Source organism: Gallus gallus, chromosome 4 (assembly GCF_016699485.2).
Source record: "Gallus gallus isolate bGalGal1 chromosome 4, bGalGal1.mat.broiler.GRCg7b, whole genome shotgun sequence".
Lineage (NCBI taxonomy): Eukaryota > Metazoa > Chordata > Aves > Galliformes > Phasianidae > Gallus > Gallus gallus.
Window position 1 is genome coordinate 20,217,311 of NC_052535.1, and position 18,105 is coordinate 20,235,415.

The 18,105-nt window shown below is 37.5% G+C and overlaps 1 protein-coding gene across 2 annotated transcripts in view; it reads left to right on the top strand.

The window, feature by feature from the left end:
• Positions 1-1,446: 1,446 nt before the first annotated feature.
• Positions 1,447-18,105, top strand: part of GUCY1A3 (guanylate cyclase 1 soluble subunit alpha) — a 34,575-nt gene continuing 17,916 nt past the window's right edge. Inside the window, exon 1 of one of the 2 annotated variants that reach the window (XM_046941148.1) lies at positions 1,447-1,744. The gene's annotated coding sequence lies outside the window, so the exon portion shown is untranslated. The remainder of the gene's footprint in view (positions 1,745-18,105) is intronic. The other variant, XM_420375.8, reaches the window with a different exon arrangement.

An 18,105-nucleotide genomic window follows, 5' to 3' on the forward strand; every position in this document is an offset into this window, starting at 1 on the left:
GAAGCTGACACTGAGCAGAAGGACATTTGCAAATGAGAGCAAACACTGGCATGACCTTACCTTGCCGTGAGACTATCTTTTGTTTCTAGAGGCAAGAAACACTATCAATGCACTATTTATTAACTCAGTAATTTTATCAGGTACAGTATTTCCCAGTGTAGTAAGCATTCAACTAAACTTCATGTTGCTTGTTGATAACTGCAAAAATAGCAAGAAAGTGGGCTTTGGCATATTTTTTTCTGCTGACTGACTAACTGGTTGTTGAAGGAATTCATCAGTTGCTTCATTGCAGCCGTCAGGTCTGTCCTCTGTCAACACAACAGGGAGGGAAGAACAGTGTGAAGCAGACATAGTTATGAAACTATTTTTCAGTTCTGATAGCTAAGAAGGCAAAAAGTCATCCACACCTTGAGATTTGGTACCTCTCTCATGTACAGGTGATATGCTCAAAACCAAGAGATATGCCAGCTTTGTTTTAGTTGATTTCAGCTCTGTCTTCAACACGAGTCTGTTAAGGTACAAGAGATGATTCCCTTTGGTTTTCTGTGGGTATGGAGCTCCCAAAAACCCATCCTTCAGCACACCATGGCTGTTTTTCTTTGTGAAATCTTCTGTTTGCACCCATGTGACTTTGTAGAGCAATAGTCCTGCTGGAAGGCTGGTCAATGAGAACTGTCCCAGCCCAACATGATTAACATTTCCAACCAGGGTTTCTAGGGCTCCATTGGTGATTTCAAAATGGTGAAGCTGTGCTTCATTGCTGACAATAGTTAAGAGTATGATTCCAGACCTGGGTAGCTCTGTAAAAAGTATATGATAAATTCATGTTCTAAATCAAGCTTGACTTGGCATGCCACTATTCAGAAAACATTTTAATTATTCTTTTCTCCGCCTAATATTATTGGGAAAGGTACTGTTTCCCTTCCTTGTCGCTTAACTGTTGGTTACAATGGTCACACATCAAAGCTATAGTGAAAATGTGTATTTTGTATACATACAGATACAGACTATTGTCAGCAACAAGTAATTCTAAGCTCTGCCAGCAAACTGCGAACAAAACGAAGATGGTAGCACCCGACTGTCACACCGGAGAGTGTTCTGAAAGACACTCGGGTGGAAAAGATCTCCAATAGTCGCAGCTTCCCTCCACCTCCTACTCCGGTACAACCCGCGGCCAGGAGCTCTGCGCAGACGGACATTTCTCTTCTCGCCCAGCCCCGCGTGCGGGGCCGCGCAGTGCCGCGTCGCCGCGAAGGGAAGAGGCTCGTGGCGCTGGGGCCGCACGCGTCCCCTCGGACCGCCACCGCCCCCGACGCGGCTCGGGGCCGCCCGGGCCGCCCTGATTGGGCCCTCGGGGAGGCCCCTCCCGCAGGGCCTCCACCCCCCCCGCCCGGGCCGGCCTCGCGCCGTGCTGCGCCCGCTCCCCAAATACATCTTGGCGGCGCCGGGGAGCGCAGCGGAGCCGTGCCCAGAGCCCTCCACGGGGCCGCGCGGCCGCGGGCAGCCCTCGCGCCATGGTGAGTTAGCAGCGGCTCGGCGGCGCCAGGGCGCGGTGCGGGGCGCGACGGGGACCCTGGACAGCGCTGGGACGGGGCGCGGCGGAACGCGGGCCGGGAACAGCTGGGCCAGAGGGCTCGGGAGGGCGGTGGGACCCGATCTCCGGCAGCGGAGGGCGCGGGGAGCCCCCCAGCCAGAGCCCCTCAGCCAGAGCCCCTCAGCCAAACGTGAGCTGGAGCGCAATATGGTGCGGTTCGTTCCTGGGAGCCATCGGAGAGGCGGCGCGGGGCTCGAGCCACCGGGGGCCTTTGTGCATTGTGCAGGTTTCTAAGAATTCGCTAGCTGACAGTGCCCGTCGAGCTAATTGCAGCCATTCGGACTGGCTGTACTGCTTCACAATTAAGCAAGCTCTCTTATCTCATTTGCAGCGCGATTCACGTTGTTGCACTTCATGAATTTGACACAAGCCTGATGTTTAATCATGTATTTAAACCCTAACAATAACTTAGCTTTTGCATTTATTTCAGTGCTTTCTTTTTATTGTATTCCTCAGGATTGGCAGTTCACTTTTAGCAGTCGATTTCCATAGCTTAACTCATTTTCCTACTTTTTTGAGGCTTGTGATTGCTGTTGGGAGTGGCTAGAGCTAGCTGTTTCTGTGGTTCAGGCTTAGTGAACATGACTAGCCCAGGGCCAGTAGTCCCTTTATAAAATCATCTATTAACATTTGCGATGCTTGAGAAGATTTTCTGTCAAATGTAAAGGAATAGCTTTACCATTTCTACTTTCTTGTGCTTCATCCAATGCTACTCCCACAATGGGTTTATTTTTCAGAGCTAGTTGCTTCTGCTATGTACATAGCAAGGTGGCTTAATTATGTACAAAAGATGAGTGGACAGGAAAAAAAAAGTCCTGTGTGAAGATGTGATATGGATATTGCTGTATTGGTGTGAAATGAACTGGTTTGGAATGCTATATTGAGCTCATTCACTTCCACTGGAGTATGTATTACAATGTGCTACGTACAAGTTGGTCTAAGGAGATGTGGTGAAACTTTTCATTGCTGAAATATTAGTAGGGAAAAAGACATTTTTGTTCACTCAGATTTTCCGTTGTAAAGTCTCAGTCAACAGTTGTAATGGAGCAATTATTCATTAGTGTAAATTGTAACAAAACAAGTACAAGTGTTCAATTATTTTGCTGTTAGTAGAAGACAGTGTATTACTTATTTGGAAATGGCATAATCTTTTAGATTTTCCTAAGGCAAAATTCCCAATGAAGCCACTCCCTTTTCCCATAGTGAAGGATAAGATAACTTGTTTCCAAATTGCAGAAAGTAGGAGCAAAGTAATGTATACTTGAAATCACATAAATAAGTCTACTCCTTTCTAGTATTAGGAGAAAAGGTGGTGACAGCCCATACTAGAAAGAGATTCCAGTAGCAGACTGTTTTACATAGTTAATAAAAAAAATTAGGCAATTGAAGCAACCAGGGAACATGTGAAAATATGTTACAAATGCATGCATGGGATGTTCTCTTCACTGTGAAGTTTCTTGCTTGGATTGTGTTGCTCTATCACTACATCTGAATGTACACTCATAGCTCTGATGAGTACTCTTTTGCTTTGCCAATAGCAAGAACCTTAAATGAACTAGGCAATTTTAAGGGAGCGTGATATAATAGTGATATAAAAGATTTCACACTGCATATTTTCAGAAGAGAAAAGCAATTGCTGATATCATGCTGATCCAAATTATCCAGGAAAAGTAAGAAAAGAGAAAGGAAACCATATCTTGAGATCTTTTGTTTTTGTTTGTTTTGTGGAATTATGTAGCTTACAGCTCTTATGACTCATGGCATTGCAAGATTATGAGGCAAACACTGCAGGAGAAACTGAATTTAGTTCTTTAGTGTTATTTTTAATCCTCTTTTTTTGCCATAATCAACAAAATTGTTCACCATCCCTTGTCCCATTGGTTCAGTTTCCTGTCTGAGTGTCCAGTAGATAGACAACTATGAAATGAAAAGAAAAATGAGAAGTCAAGGCTGGTATTCATGCTGTGTCCATAGAAGCTAGTACTAAAGTCATGTGTATTTGTCTTATTCTGGTGAACGTTTATTTAAAAATATGTCTGTAACCACTCTATGATTCTCTGTTTTAGAACAGATCCCCTAGAGAAATCAAAACATAAATAGGAGTTTATCAAAAAATGCTCAGAATATCAGTAATGATCAAAACCTGGCTGTGTTGTATAATAAAAGGTTATGTCACAGCCACTATGAAGATGATGTTTAGAATTTCAGACAGACACCATTCAAGAAGGAAGCAGTTCAAGAACTCAAGGTAGATTCTGTAGAAAATGAAGCTATTTTTCCTTTTATTTGAAATGCTCTTTTACACCAAAATATGTTGTAAATTATGTTAAAAATAATAAAAAAAATATAAAAGAATATCAAGCACTGCAGTAACTGGATGTAATATTCTAAGTTATAAGCAAGGAAATATGTCTTACAAGGTACTTGGCCACTTTTTCTACCTACTCTATTTACAACCAGATTTGCATTTTTTTGTATAAACTTATTTGGTAAAGAAAACTTTTGTATAGTTTTTTCAAAAGGTTTTAAAATAGTTATCAGAAACTACAGGATATACTTCAAGAACTTTTTTTTTTTTCCTAATAATGATATCTAGAAATCATTGTTTTACTTTGTCTATTTTATTAGTAACAGGGAATTAAGCTATTCAGAGCCTGCATTAGAGTTTCTTTGCTGCCTTGTGCACTCTGTGCTATTTCCTTTTTTAACGTCTTCATGTGTTTATTAAAATTTGCTGCATTTATTTAGATGCCTAGCATTTCAGTAAAGTTTTTTAGCACTTGAAGTTTAAATTGAGTCAAATCTCACGTTTGACAATATTTTGAACATTACTTTCATCAAGTTTTGAGCACCTGAGCTGTATATATACCATCAGTGAGTCTTCTATGACTAGTTGTACCAGTTGGTAGAGAATCAAGTTTATCTTATCAGTGTTCAGGTATAAGTCTTTGTACAAGAAAGAAACACTATTCAGGACAGAGTATTAGTATGTGTTCCATTTAAAAATGCCAGTAGGATTTATGCACATGCATAAGTGGGATAAAGCTAGGGTTTAAACAACTGTTGTTTCTTTTTTGTTTGGTCAGTCATTTTTTTATTGTAGGCTTTGGTTTTTTTCCTAATGAAGATGGGAAAATTTGCTAGAGATAGCAGGTTTTTTATTACCTTTCTGCTTATTGATCTATGAATGAATTGAAAAGACCCTGTTAATATCTTTAAAAAAATCTTTTAACTTGTAACAAAATATCAATCGCTATTCATTTGGTAGCATCTTGTTTTTCCAATTCTTAGGTTGTCCTAGTCAGATGATGCCACTGCTCAATCAGAAATAGTGTTTCCTAGTCAATTTAGTTCATTTATGCCCTATAGTTCATAATGTATTCTTTATTTATTTTTGTAGATTTGGAGTTCAGAGCAATCTGACTTCTACTCTTATTTTATTTCTTTATTAAGTTGTCTTTATTTATTCATTTGTTGAGGAGGGTAGATTCCATTGCTGTCAGTTGTTCTGCTGCTTCATTACCTAATTTGGAGCAAAGATGTTCTCTAGAAATTAATTTTACTTCACTATAAGGAGTTCTCTTCACTGCTGCAGACCCCAAATAAATTTGAGGTGTAGCGCTTCCACAGGCTTTCAATCTTTGAGATAACTTCACTTTATGAGAGTATAGTTTTTTGGGATACTCACACTTATTTTTCATTTATATTTCTTACGATATGGTAGTTTGGTTAAATGGAATCAATGCCTCTGCTAAGATTACAGATTTCATGTTTAAGTGCAGAGTAGTCTAGCACTCTTGTTTTATTGAAATGCCCCCTTCATACCTCAGAGTATCAAGGCTACTTTTAGGAACTCTCCCTGCTTCTTGAATCTGGCAGCATTATCATTACTTTTGATTTCATGATTCGTGATTTACAGACATTATTCTTGATTTCATTGCTCTAACTCTTTTAATTAGTTTCTTTGTGTTTCTTAAAGCTAATCCGTGGGTTGATTCTCTTCTTGCATATTCATTCCAGAAGTAGCTGTTCCAAGAGAATGGTGCCTTGCTAGTAGAAGTATTCAGACAAATGCAAATCAGCACCAGTAGGCTGTTTTCCCACAGGCAACATGCTGAACCTAACTGATAAGCAAGCAGTAACCTTACATATTTTTTCTGAGAGGGCACTTCTTTCACCATCCCCCCTTTGACTGGACCTCTCACTGTGTAGAGAATACTGTGCTCTCCCTGCTTGAGTGCCAGATATTTTTTCTCTGCTTTTGGGCATGTGGCTGTGGGGCACAGGGCAGCCTGAAGTTGTCTCTTGGGACTGTTTGCCTGTGACTTGCACTTTATGCATGGCTATGCTCATTGATTGTTTCAGATAAGTCCATATAGAAAATAGGTCAGCCATGCAGCTGCTCAGGAATAGAGCTTTAATTGTGTGGGCTGTAATATAGAAAGCAGGGTGTGTGCATTATCATGGAAGAGGCTGGAGGCAGTTCCAAAGATTTTATCAAACACTGTGTAATCTAGCCCTTAGACAGTTATTTGTATTATAGAGTTACAGGGAATATTCCATGCAAGTCATCCTACTGTTCCAGTGTGAGTAAAAAATTCTTACCGTAAGGCAATTGTGTTAAAATCTTTTTTTTCCCCCACAAATGGAAATTGAAACAAACATACGCTAATGAAGTGAACCTCTTCCTTAGCCCCTTTCTAAGATATTCAGACTGAAAATAAGTCAGTCTTCTGGAGAAACGATGTTTTGTGGGGATCCTGCTGATGGTTTTAGTGTAGTTTAGTTATAGAATGTCACAGATTCCAGAGGGTGCAGTAAAAGATGGTTCCCGTGGTGCCACACACAGTGGTTGCTGCTGAACTCTCCACTTTTAATCAGCAATAGTGCAGTTTTTGAGATCCCAGGAACAGTTTTTTTTTTTATGGTATATTAAACAAGAATACTCTGTAGAGGAAATTGCCTTTCTAATGCTGTTTGAGGTAAACATGTTTAATTTCATTTTAACCTTGTATTTCACTTGGTGCTTGATACAGATGGAAACTGACAAAAGCTGTTCAAGGAGAGGGGATTTCTCTCTTCAGCAAATGCAGAAACCCTTCACACATGAGAGAGCATAGTAAAAGGCACTGGCAGAAAACCTCAGCAAGATTTCCAGTTTGTTACTTGGAAAAATTGTGATTTTGCATTTCCTCACAATTATTATACATTTTGTAAACAGAGGATGATATACCCAGTAGTCGTCTTGTTGGTAGGGAGGGGTATCTGCTAAAAGCAGTGTGGCTCTGTAGTCTTGGCTGCAGGCACTCTTGAGCCTAAAATACTCATTGTAGTCATTTTAAATAGAACTGCTAAAAACAGCAAAATTTCCATGTCTTTAGAGAAAGCATACATCAATACTACTTTTAATTTAACATTTTTTTTCTTTTTGCCTAAATTGTCTTCATAGTTTTACATTTGCACAGACAAGTTGTGAGTGCAAAACCATTGCCCTCTTGTTGAGAAAAATGCTCAGTTAATGAAAACACTGTTCAAATTTTGGTGAAAATAGCCATTAGTTCACAGAATTCATAAAGCATGTGGAAGGGTAGGATTTTAAAATTTCCATATGGGGAAGAATGGTATGAAGGGAATTATAGTTTTGGGGCTTAAGAAACTTAGCAAGGCTTTTGGACAGTGTGGTGCCAATTATTTTTTTCTCAAAAATGTCAAAAAATCATGACAGGAATGATCACAATTAATTTTAGATTGAATGAACGTCTAGTGAGGGAAACTTGTGCAGCTCTGTTGAAGAGAGACAGATTCACTTCTTGGGCCAAGTGCAGCTTTTCTTTTGTGATCACTGGCATATCTCATTGCCTCACTTTTAAAAGAGGCATAGTAACACTTTTTTTCACATTTTTCCGTCTTTGCCATTCAGAGGGCAAGCTCTTCAAGCCAAATAATAATCTTTTGCTGTGTATTTGTGTATGTCCCTGATCTTAATTTGGGCCTTTTGGAAAGTTAAACAAATAATACACCTAGCAACGGTGATAGAGAAAAAGCAGTAACTCCAGCAGAATGCAAGATTACTTTGGCACAATTTCACAGCTAAGCATTCTGTCCAAGGATAAACTCATCAGACAGAAAGTTAAATAACAATATTTTAGTTAAAGCAAAGGCTCCATAGGAATTTTCACGTGTTGACCAAGTATCAGTGTCACTAACTGAATGGTATCCTTCCTGATTGCTGAAATGTCATTCGGTAGTTCCTTTCTCGGACAAAAACATTTGATTGTGTGGTGAAAATGAAATACCGTGGAGGAGATGAATCTTTCAGTGTGAGTTAGGTATAGCTTGCAAAACATTTTAATAGGTTCATGAGACAGAGAATACATCTATCACTTGACACTGAAAATCTACAGTTGATCTGAAAATTAGCATCAGCTTAAATGAGTTCTGCACTTACTCTGCAAGTCACGTTCTCCGGATCATGAGAGATGGAGCATTATAGTCAAGTAATGTGGAAAAAGTCACTGGCCACACCAGTGGTAAATTTTAGAACTAATGGAGTCACAGTTTAGTCAGAATTTGAAATGTACAAGTATACTAGGCTTGAGAGAATGGGAGGCATCATGACAAAGTACATATTATTCCCTCAGAAGAATAGAGACTGGCACTAGGAAGTGAAATTTGTTTTTTGACTGTTAATTGATATAGTGTAGGAAATGAGGTTTCATACCTTCCTTCCAGTTTCTCTTTGGAAATAAGTTACACTTCTAAGCAATTGTAATTTCTAAGCAAAAATATATTTAAATGATAGAAGGGAACTAAATAGTAAAAGTATCTTTTGAAATAGGATTTGAAGCAGCAAAGAGCAAGGTTTACTGGATGAATACAGGATTACGATTAATATGTAGTAAAAACTAGAAAAGAACATCCATCATCACCCATGCGGTGGACACATTTTAGTTAGCAACATATTGAAACAGGGAAAAAAATGAGATAAGAAACCGAGAGCAGAAAAAACACCTTACAGGCTTGATGTTTTAAAAAAAATGCAGTTAGTTTTTATTGCAGTTGCTGCAACATAGTGTATTGTAAATGTCTGGTCTATTTAACATTGGAATAAATATGCAAGAAAGAATTTTTTATGCTACTGTTTTAATACCGTATTCTCACTGGTTTCTTTCCTTACTATTACTCTACAACCACGGACAACACTCATATTCATTAGTCAAATATTAATAAATTAATTCAGAACTTTAAGGCTAAACTTAAATTAGGTAACCGTGCTTTCAACAAAGAAGCTAAATTACTTTTCAATGTGCTCCTTTTGTTAGTTTGATATATAATAGACAATGTGGGATTTAGCTGCTAGTTATAAACAGAGTTGAAAGCTCAGAACAAAGGTTTACAACATAAATATGCTACACATAGACTTGGAGATACCGTGGGAACTTCATTCCTTTATTATCTCAGGGTACTAGAAAAGTTGGTACCTTTGTCTCATTAGAAACTGCCAGGTGCAAATATTTAAACCATGTTTTGAATTTTCAGCATCACCTAAGCTGTAAACAGAAATATCCAAGGTTTGTGACTTCATGCAAAGGAAGACTGTAAAAAACAATGCAGTATACTGTCTTTTCTCTCCATTTTTAACATCCTGAGAGTACAAACTCTATAAGATTCATGATATTTCCAGGTGTTCCAAAATACCAAGAGGTTTAAAGATATGTATTTTTTGTCTTGGCACAAAGTTCTTCGTGAAGGGGGTACTACCTTTCTTTGTCCTCAAACTTACATCTCTCGTTTTATCTTCTGGGAACTCATGCCTATCACTCCTTCCCTTTGCTCTGACTATAAAGAAGTTCTCTTAGCCTTTTCCTTGTGAAATTTCATATATCCCTATAAAAAGAGAGAACTGCTTATAGAGTGTCATCTTTCCGTGCATATACATGCAGAGATGGAACCTATTCCTTGTCGTGGGATTTCTTTGATAAAGAACCCAGTTAATGATAAATTTAACTTTCCAGTCAAAGGAGCATTTCTTTTCAGGATAATAATAATTCAAAATCTGTTTGAGGTAGTTCTCTGAGTACATGTGAACTTTCCAGGACAAGACCTTGCTTTTGGTTTATTTTTAGGGTTTTATCTCAGTTTACTGTCCAGTCTCCATGCCTTTACGTGTCTGAAACAACAGTGCTGTTTTTGGTGCTCGTTTAGAGCTCCTATTCAGAGCACAAAAATGCAACTCTATAAATTGGAGATGCTCTATTTTCTGGCCCCTGCTAAACCCTCATAATTATTTATTTTAAAATTGTTTCTGCCTTGAAGCTGAGCTTCAATAAAAACAAAGGAAAGTCTGTGACAGCTTGCTGAACCACTTAGGCAAAGCAGAGATGCACTTTTTATTCCAGTCTCCATCTTGGTAAGATTTTTGAAAATGATGAGGTTCCTTAACATAGTGGGGAAAAACAAACAAACAAAACAAAAAACAAAAAACAAAAACCACCCAACAAAACAGGTGTTCATGGTTGATATGCCATTTTAAAGATTTTGAGAATAGTAAATGCATAGTGGGTGCTGTATATCATTTGGGTGGGAAATAGCACTTTAAAGGGCCTTCAATGTGGGACAGCTCCCACACTTCATGCGAGTTTTATGATGTCTGGGTAGTTTATCTGTCATTGCAGAAGTTGACGTGCTGCAACAAGGATGTTTAACAGTTACATTTGATCTTAGTTTTGCTTCATAATGAATTAAATCTGAGACAAACCTGTTACCTCTGTGAAAGCAATGCAGCCCAGATCCTCTGAAGTTCTTTCCTACCACTTTAGGGTTCAGACTTCAGTCTTCATGGATGACAGGCACTTCACATCTGTTGTGAAGCTGTCATTTCCACATACCTGTGTGCTGCTACATCTTTTGCTGACACTCCGATTTGGAGCACTAGCCTCTAAAGCAAGACACTCAAGCTGTTGCTTGTACATTTTGCCTGAGGACTGAAACACGAAGGCTCCTAGCACTGAAGCATAAACTGCCACACCTTGAACTACAAACTAAATGCTGATACAGTTTCCTACATTCTGTGGTGGAGAAAAAGCAAGTATCAGAGTAAATGAACCATCCAATTCTCTGGAAATTTTTCATTGTTTTTCTTCTTTCTTAAGGATTTTTTCCTCTTTATGTTCTCTGTTTTCTTGTTTTCTTTTTTCTTCCTTGTTCCTTTTTCTGTCTTTATCTCCTTACTTTTTTATTTTTTTCTCACATAATAACAGCAGATTTTCATCATAACATAAGTTTGCAATGAGAAAGACTGCTATCTGAGAAATGCAGCAGAGCTTCAGTGTTTAAGGCTTATGTAAGTATGCACTGATGTTAACATAAATGGAGATAATGCAATTGTACAGGTTGTGAGATCAAGAACTGTGGACAGTTGTATATTCTCTACATTGAATAACTTAAGGAAGCTTACCCTTTGTTTCACACTGTGCAGCGTTCAGGCTCTCTATCATTAGAAAATCATTTGTTTGGATCACAAGCATATTGTTTGGTACTTGTTATTCATACGATCCTTATCTCATGAAAATCTAAGTCCTCTGATGAAATCATCTCTCTTGATTAAAGGAATAATTATTGTAATTTTCCGAGTTGGGAAAAAGACTTGAGAACCTTGCCCAGAGTTGCGCAGTTTTGTGGGGAAAGTAGCAGAAGAGCCCTTATGGTCAAAATGCATGTAATTTATCTCCACCTGAATTTGTACCTGAACTTCTTTTTTTTTTTTTTTTTTTTAATTGTGTTTTGTAGCAGAAAACATCTGTAACTATTAAACTGAAAAGAAAGGTGCCTTCTGTTCCAGCCCTGCAGATATAATGGAAGAGAACAATTAGGAAAGTGGCTGATCTCTTCCTCAGAGCTGTTTTCTTTGCCTCGTGCTCTAGGTAAAGCAGTATTAGTAGCTTCATGATGGCTGTGAAAACATCTCTTCTACTGCCTATTCTGATTGAATACACCTCTTAAATAGATTTTTTTTTTTCCTATCTGAAAAATTAGAAGGCCGTGACCTTGCTACTGCAGGACAAACTATGTTCACTAATTAGAAATTCTTTCTTTTAGCTTCTCATGCATCGTGTTTGATCTCAAATGAGACCAGTTGTGTGTTTACTATCACGTCTACACATCAACGTGCAACCCAGAACAACAAAGGCCAAGGGCATATTTTGCTTCAAAAATAAGAAAACAGCCAAGCCAGTGTTTTTGTGACAACAGTGGCAGAACTGATAGGGACTAATGCTATTCCTACTATATCCAGAAGCTTACAATTGACTTTACTGTGAGTTGGCATGAGTTCTTAAATATGAATAAATATGAAAGGCGGTTGTCTGTGATTTTTAGTGTGAAAATGATCTTGTAGACATTGTACACACAAGTCAGAGGTGACAAACATTACATTTAAAAACTGCACTTGAAAGCTACTAGTGAAACTCTTTGCTTTCTGCAGACCTAATTTTCAAGCAATTTTCTAAGATCTATAGTGTTCAAGGAAGCTTTTAGTACTCCATCATTTCTAAAACTTGCTGTTCATTATAATTTAAAGCTCTGAACACAAAGGGAGTATTTTAACATGTGCACTATTGTAAGACGGTATACTCAATGTTTTATATTCCTCTATGACACTCCAGTATCTTTGGAAAACAGAGATGTGTTTAGGAAAATCTGTGGGCCAGTTTTGTAAACAATTATGCACGTTCAACTTCAAGCAGATGAATACATGCAGATAGAAGACTCAGCAAGGTAAGTGTCTTTCAAAATGCGGAAGAATTCTTTGGTCATCTCTGGATGCTTTACAATTAATACCATGATTCTCAAAGGAGAAATAACTTCATGCATTAGCAATTTAGCAGTTTTAATAAGTTTATTGTTTCACTTATTATAGAAGACGTAACAATCCTGGTTAAGTCATAAATACTAGCTAAAAATTTCAGTGAAGTATACTCTGAGATAGAAAGCTATTCATTTCTTTTTTACTACAGCAGATTACAATTGTTTTTTACTTTCTTTGGCTCTAGAAAGCATTTCCAATCTAGGAGCTAAACAAAAATCAAATTTCTCAGACACACAAAGTTATAGGTCTACTCAAAGGAGAAAATTCTGCACTGGTAAGCTTGAGAGACAGATGTAAGTAGGTATTTGGAAAGAATCAGTAACCACAACAGTTGACAACTAGTTCATGTTCTGGAATCACAATGCTTTGCCTTTTTTGAATTCTAATTTACATTCCACTGACTACAGGCAAGACTTTGATCTTTGTGTTTAACTCCTTCACACTGCCGTGAATACTGTATTTCTGCAAGTCAAACCTTTATTCTTGAAATGACAGAAAGAGAGCTGAAGACATTGATTTATTTGTATGCTTTCTTCTTATGATGCTCACTAAAATCTGTATTTCTGTGGACTGCAAATGCAGACTAAAGGGAAATGCTGTATTTAAAATACAGCATTTTAATGTGTGAAGTGTGAAAATAATTTCTGGACATTTGGGGTAGGTTTTGCTAATGTTTGTCCTCACCGTTTCAGTTGCTTCCTGCACTGTGTACCTGGATCACTTAAGGTGTCATCAATTACATCACTTCATTATCAGGAGTTCTGAAAACATTTAAATAATGAGTTGTGGTTACACACAACAGATTGTACTTTCATGAAATATCTCTAGCTCTTCCTCAGAACTAGGGCCCATGAGCAGCCAACCTTAAGAGCTCCCACAGTTAAAGTAGCTGGAATTTTCATGGGCACCACCTCCATTATAAGTACTTAGCTGGTGGTGCTACCCATGTTTTGGACCTGTAGTGCAGTTGAGAGGATGCACCTCAATCAAAAACCGCTATTTCTGCCTGAGAGCATGATGGAAGAGCAAAGAATCAGGTGCTCTGGGGCTGCCTGCTGGGTTTGCTATGGAATGTTTTCACAGATAGCCTTTGACTAACAGGAAGAGAAAAATTTTCCCACACTATCTTCTCAGCATGCCTCCCTGTTATTTGGTCCTGACATAGGAAAAATATTTACCCTGTGAAAGTGCATGTGATACTTAAAATGACAAATATGTATCTTATAAGTTACATTTGGGAATCAGTCCTTCCTTTAGTTACATGCCAAAGCATGGGTGCAGTAATTAGGGTTTCCCATGTGCATTTAATTGAAACCGGTGTAGGGCTTTCAGGGTTATATTTGGATCCAGGGATTTGCTGTAGGGAAATGGGCCAATCAGTATCAGAAATTCAGTGATATTTTAAAATTAGGGATTTAGCCTGTCTCCAAGCCCGTTGGTTTCTATGCCAAGGCACAGAGCTTGTTGTTCTTATGCAAACATTAACATTTTAAAGGAGAAGAATTATATGCCTCAGGATGACCTTAAAATGACATACATTAGAAGTTTTGAAGTTTACTTATGTATTCCCTGAAACTTATTTTCTGCTGATTGCCATGAGAACAAAGGAATAATTCAACATTCTTATTTTCTGCATCTCTTAGCTTTGAAGTTGTCATTTTTGCAGAAGATCACACTCCATAAGATGTGTATCACTGAGGAAATAACTGATTGCATTTCTCTGTTTCTTAAAGCAGTTCATGAGGAAAAAAAGTACATAGGTGAAGAAAGTACATAGGTGAAGAAATTTCACATTAAATGGGGAAAAAGTCTTGTAAGCAATGTCTAGATTTTTAGCTTGTCTTAAGCTGTTATACAGGACACAGGGATGAGTCACCACACTGAATTTGGGTTTAGTAAAATATTTGTGCTGTTAAATTAACAATTGGTTACTATGGGTTGTAGTATTGTATCATAATTGCATTACTACCTTGAACATAGTTTAGTAGTCACTGCAGTTTCACTAGACAGTTAGGCAGTGATATTTCCTTCCTATCAAAGGTGTGTTGTGATTAACAGAACAGTTGTGAGTGTACTTCTTTTAGAAATAGCTCCAAACAGAGCTAAATCTGGAAGTCAGGACACTGGAATTAGGCTTGTACAGCACAAAATGGCATTTAGTGCTTTGGAGTGAAAAATAACACTTCCCTAAAGGGCTATGGTGTACAGACTATAGTAGGGACAACTTGTCAGAAAGAGGGGTGGACATTTACAGCAGAAAAAGCACAATTTAGTGCCTGACAAAGCATATTCCTTTCTGGAGATAGAGTAGAATTTGAGATTGCTGAATCTAGTCATTTCTGGGGTACCACTGACCTATTGTGAAGTCCACTGTTAAAAATCATCACATCTCACCTAATCTATAGAGAGGATAGCAATCTTGTCTTCAATTATGGTCTTTGCTTAAGTACCAATTGTGCAGTGAAAGAGCCTAGAATCTTGATGAAAAGAAGATATTACTTTGTAGGGTTAGTACAATAGTATCTACACAAGTGTAGTCATGATTTAGGATTCAGTGGTCACCTAACACCCAAGTCCTTGGTTTTGCAATTTGCTTTTTATGCTTATATTCTTTATGCAACTTAGTCTTATTAATATTTTAATTAAGTTTGCCTTGTTGCTGCAGATTTAAAAATCCTATTCCTACAATGTACTACATCTAAGATGTACATTACATTATATTCTTGGCCAATGACACAGCTGTCCTCAGGTAGGTTAGCAAATGTATTTAATCTGTTAATGACAGAACTAACTTACTAGAAAGGAATAAATGAGGCATCCTCAGATTTCAGTGGAAGGTTTAGTCTCTGAATGCGGAGATGCAGAGGAACACCTTCATCCTCTTTACAAGGACAGGTGTCTTCCGGGATGTCCTCCACTTAAGTCAACAACTGGCTGTAACTGGCATTTTTTTATCTATTATGACTTACATCCACTCAGATATTTGGAAACAGTTTTGCCCAGTCTCCTCCAGTTACGTATATCTTGTGTTTCCCAAAGCAGCCATACCCAAACAAATTAACTTTTTGAAGGTATGTGCACTCAGAATGTGTTCAAGTTCAATGAAGCAGCCCAAGTAAGTTAGTTTGCTTATTTGTACAGGACTTAGTGAGACTAAAAAAAAAAACAAAAACAAAACAAACAAAAAAAAACTTTGACTTCTTAAAATATTAACTTATATTTTGATGCAGACTTGAACAATTTTCTCTGAGTATTTTAGAAGGCTCCTTAAAATCTTTGGAAATGGACAAATCAGAGCCTTGATTCTGCTGCCACACATGGCCCTTCAAGTAGAAAAATTCAAGTGCTGCTATTGCATTTCAGATTTTTTAGACAAAATTATAGGATTTAGTTTTATTCCCTGAGATTATTTGCTGAAAAGAGCTAAATGCACATTGAGCTATTCCTGATAGGGTGATGGGTTCTAATCTGTCTTGCTAGGATTTACTTGTGGTTTGCCTGTATATAAGCAGATCCTGCCTTGCTCAGTGCAGAGGTCTACTGACAAGGGGTAAAAGCCAGTGATTTCTGAATCCCACAAGAATTAAAGCTCAGTGGGAATTGCAAGTCTCTATTTTACATAAAGACATGACAGATGTTAAAAACTACTTCCGTTCAGGCAGTGACTTCCAGACCACACTAAGCTCCTTCAAGCACTGCAATTGCTCTTGTTCTGCAGAAAGTTAGATCCAGTCAGTAATATATTTTGAGGGCTTTTTTTTGGCATCAGTCAATACATATTTTTAAAATTATTGCTCATTGTGCAGAAGTTCACCTAACTGATATGTCTGACTAAAAATAAAAAGTAACACTATAGCATAACATATGCTACTCTGATCAAATGACGTAGCTTATGTAAAGAAAAAGTTATTTAACATTGCTTCTAATTTTTTTTCCCGTGTCTTTAAGATTAAATACCAACTTACGCTACTGTTAGCAAGTGTTATTGCTTAATTCTTATAAATGACTGCATTAATATAAGGTGATTTTACTGTATGATTTATTCATTGCACTGTATTTCATGCAATTGTCAAGGAACTATTTTAGCATAGGAAAGTATTCAGAAGCAGCTAGTACAAATAATCATACAGGAAGACCTTTTGGCTGTAAGACAAGTACAGATGTAAATACACAATGAAATGTTTGCACAAAGCATTTTGAACACTGTTAAATTATTCTACTGCTATGACTATGCTGTGTAAAGTCATCTTAGTTTTTTCTGAGTGGCACAGTTCCATGTTGTATTCAGCCAGTCACTAAATAAATTTGTTGCTTGTTGTTTGTTCTCACCACAGATTATTTAATTTCAATTTTCAGTTTGCTTCCAAAGGTAAATATGACAGCAATTAATACAGCAGAGATGAAGAATTCATATAAAACACTGCTGCTCCCATGGGATAAGCTCTCACAGAGCATGTTTGGAGAGGGATCAAAACCAGAAACTTTTCAATTTTTTTCAAGTGCCATATTTTTATCTCATGGTCAGAAAATGTTTTTAAACATTGTGAAAAATGGGAGGGCTGGAGTTTATAATTTGTGAAACACATTTGCAAATGTTTGATTCAACCTGTGACATGTACCATATCTCATCTTTCTTATAACTTTTTAAAGTCCATCATACTGCTGGAATTTCTTCTTTAAGCACAACAGAGATGATTCACTGTCCTTCTCCTGACAGACATTTAAAAAATACTGTCCAATTACAGTTGGAATGAGGCAGGTTTTCCTAGAAAATGATATGTTTTTCTGAATTTTAGTTAGATTAAATGCAAGGTACACTTAGGATACCAAATGGACACTTGACTTTTCAATTATGAAAGACTTAGTGTATATATACTTCTTATTTTCAGTGTTTGAATCCTCTGAAGATGTGATGGCACTAGGCTTCCACTTTGTTTCTTAAATATGTGTTTTAGAGGGTCTTGTCATTGCAAGCCAAGTGCACTATCTTGCTTTGGTCACCACTTTAAACTTATCGTGCCTGTTAAGTTGATACTGGTTTGAACTGGGATTTATGCTATCAGGGGACCATTCCCTTTGTTCCTGGGAAAACAAGAACTTCAGGACATTTACACTAATAATACACTAATTAATACATTATCCTAGCATGGCAGTGACCCGCCCTCCCCCCCCCAGATAATTCCAGATTAGTGGCTTCTAGAAACAGAAAAATAGTTCCACCAGCAATAGGAAAAAACAAAACAAAACAAAACAAAAAAAAAAAAAACAGTACAAAAAAACCCAACCCAATCAGAAACTACTAGTCATTGCTGAAGGTCAGTCACTACCTTTGTTCTTAGTTCAGTGCAGATGCAGTATTTCTCGGTATCTAATTTAACCATTATCTCCAGCTTACATTCTTCACAGAGAACTTTGTTTTGTTTTTAATAGCAGCACACATTCACTGCGAGATGCTTTAATTGTACGTTTTTTCCTTTCAAAATTCCAGTATTTTTTTTTAGTAGTAGATTTATGTTGAAATCTAAGGCCCCAAACTGCAAGAAGTACATATATGTCAGTTCCGCCACAGCCACTGATCTTCTTATCCTTTGACAATGGTTCAAATATATATTTATGTTACCATTTTTCTTTACAATATTTCAAT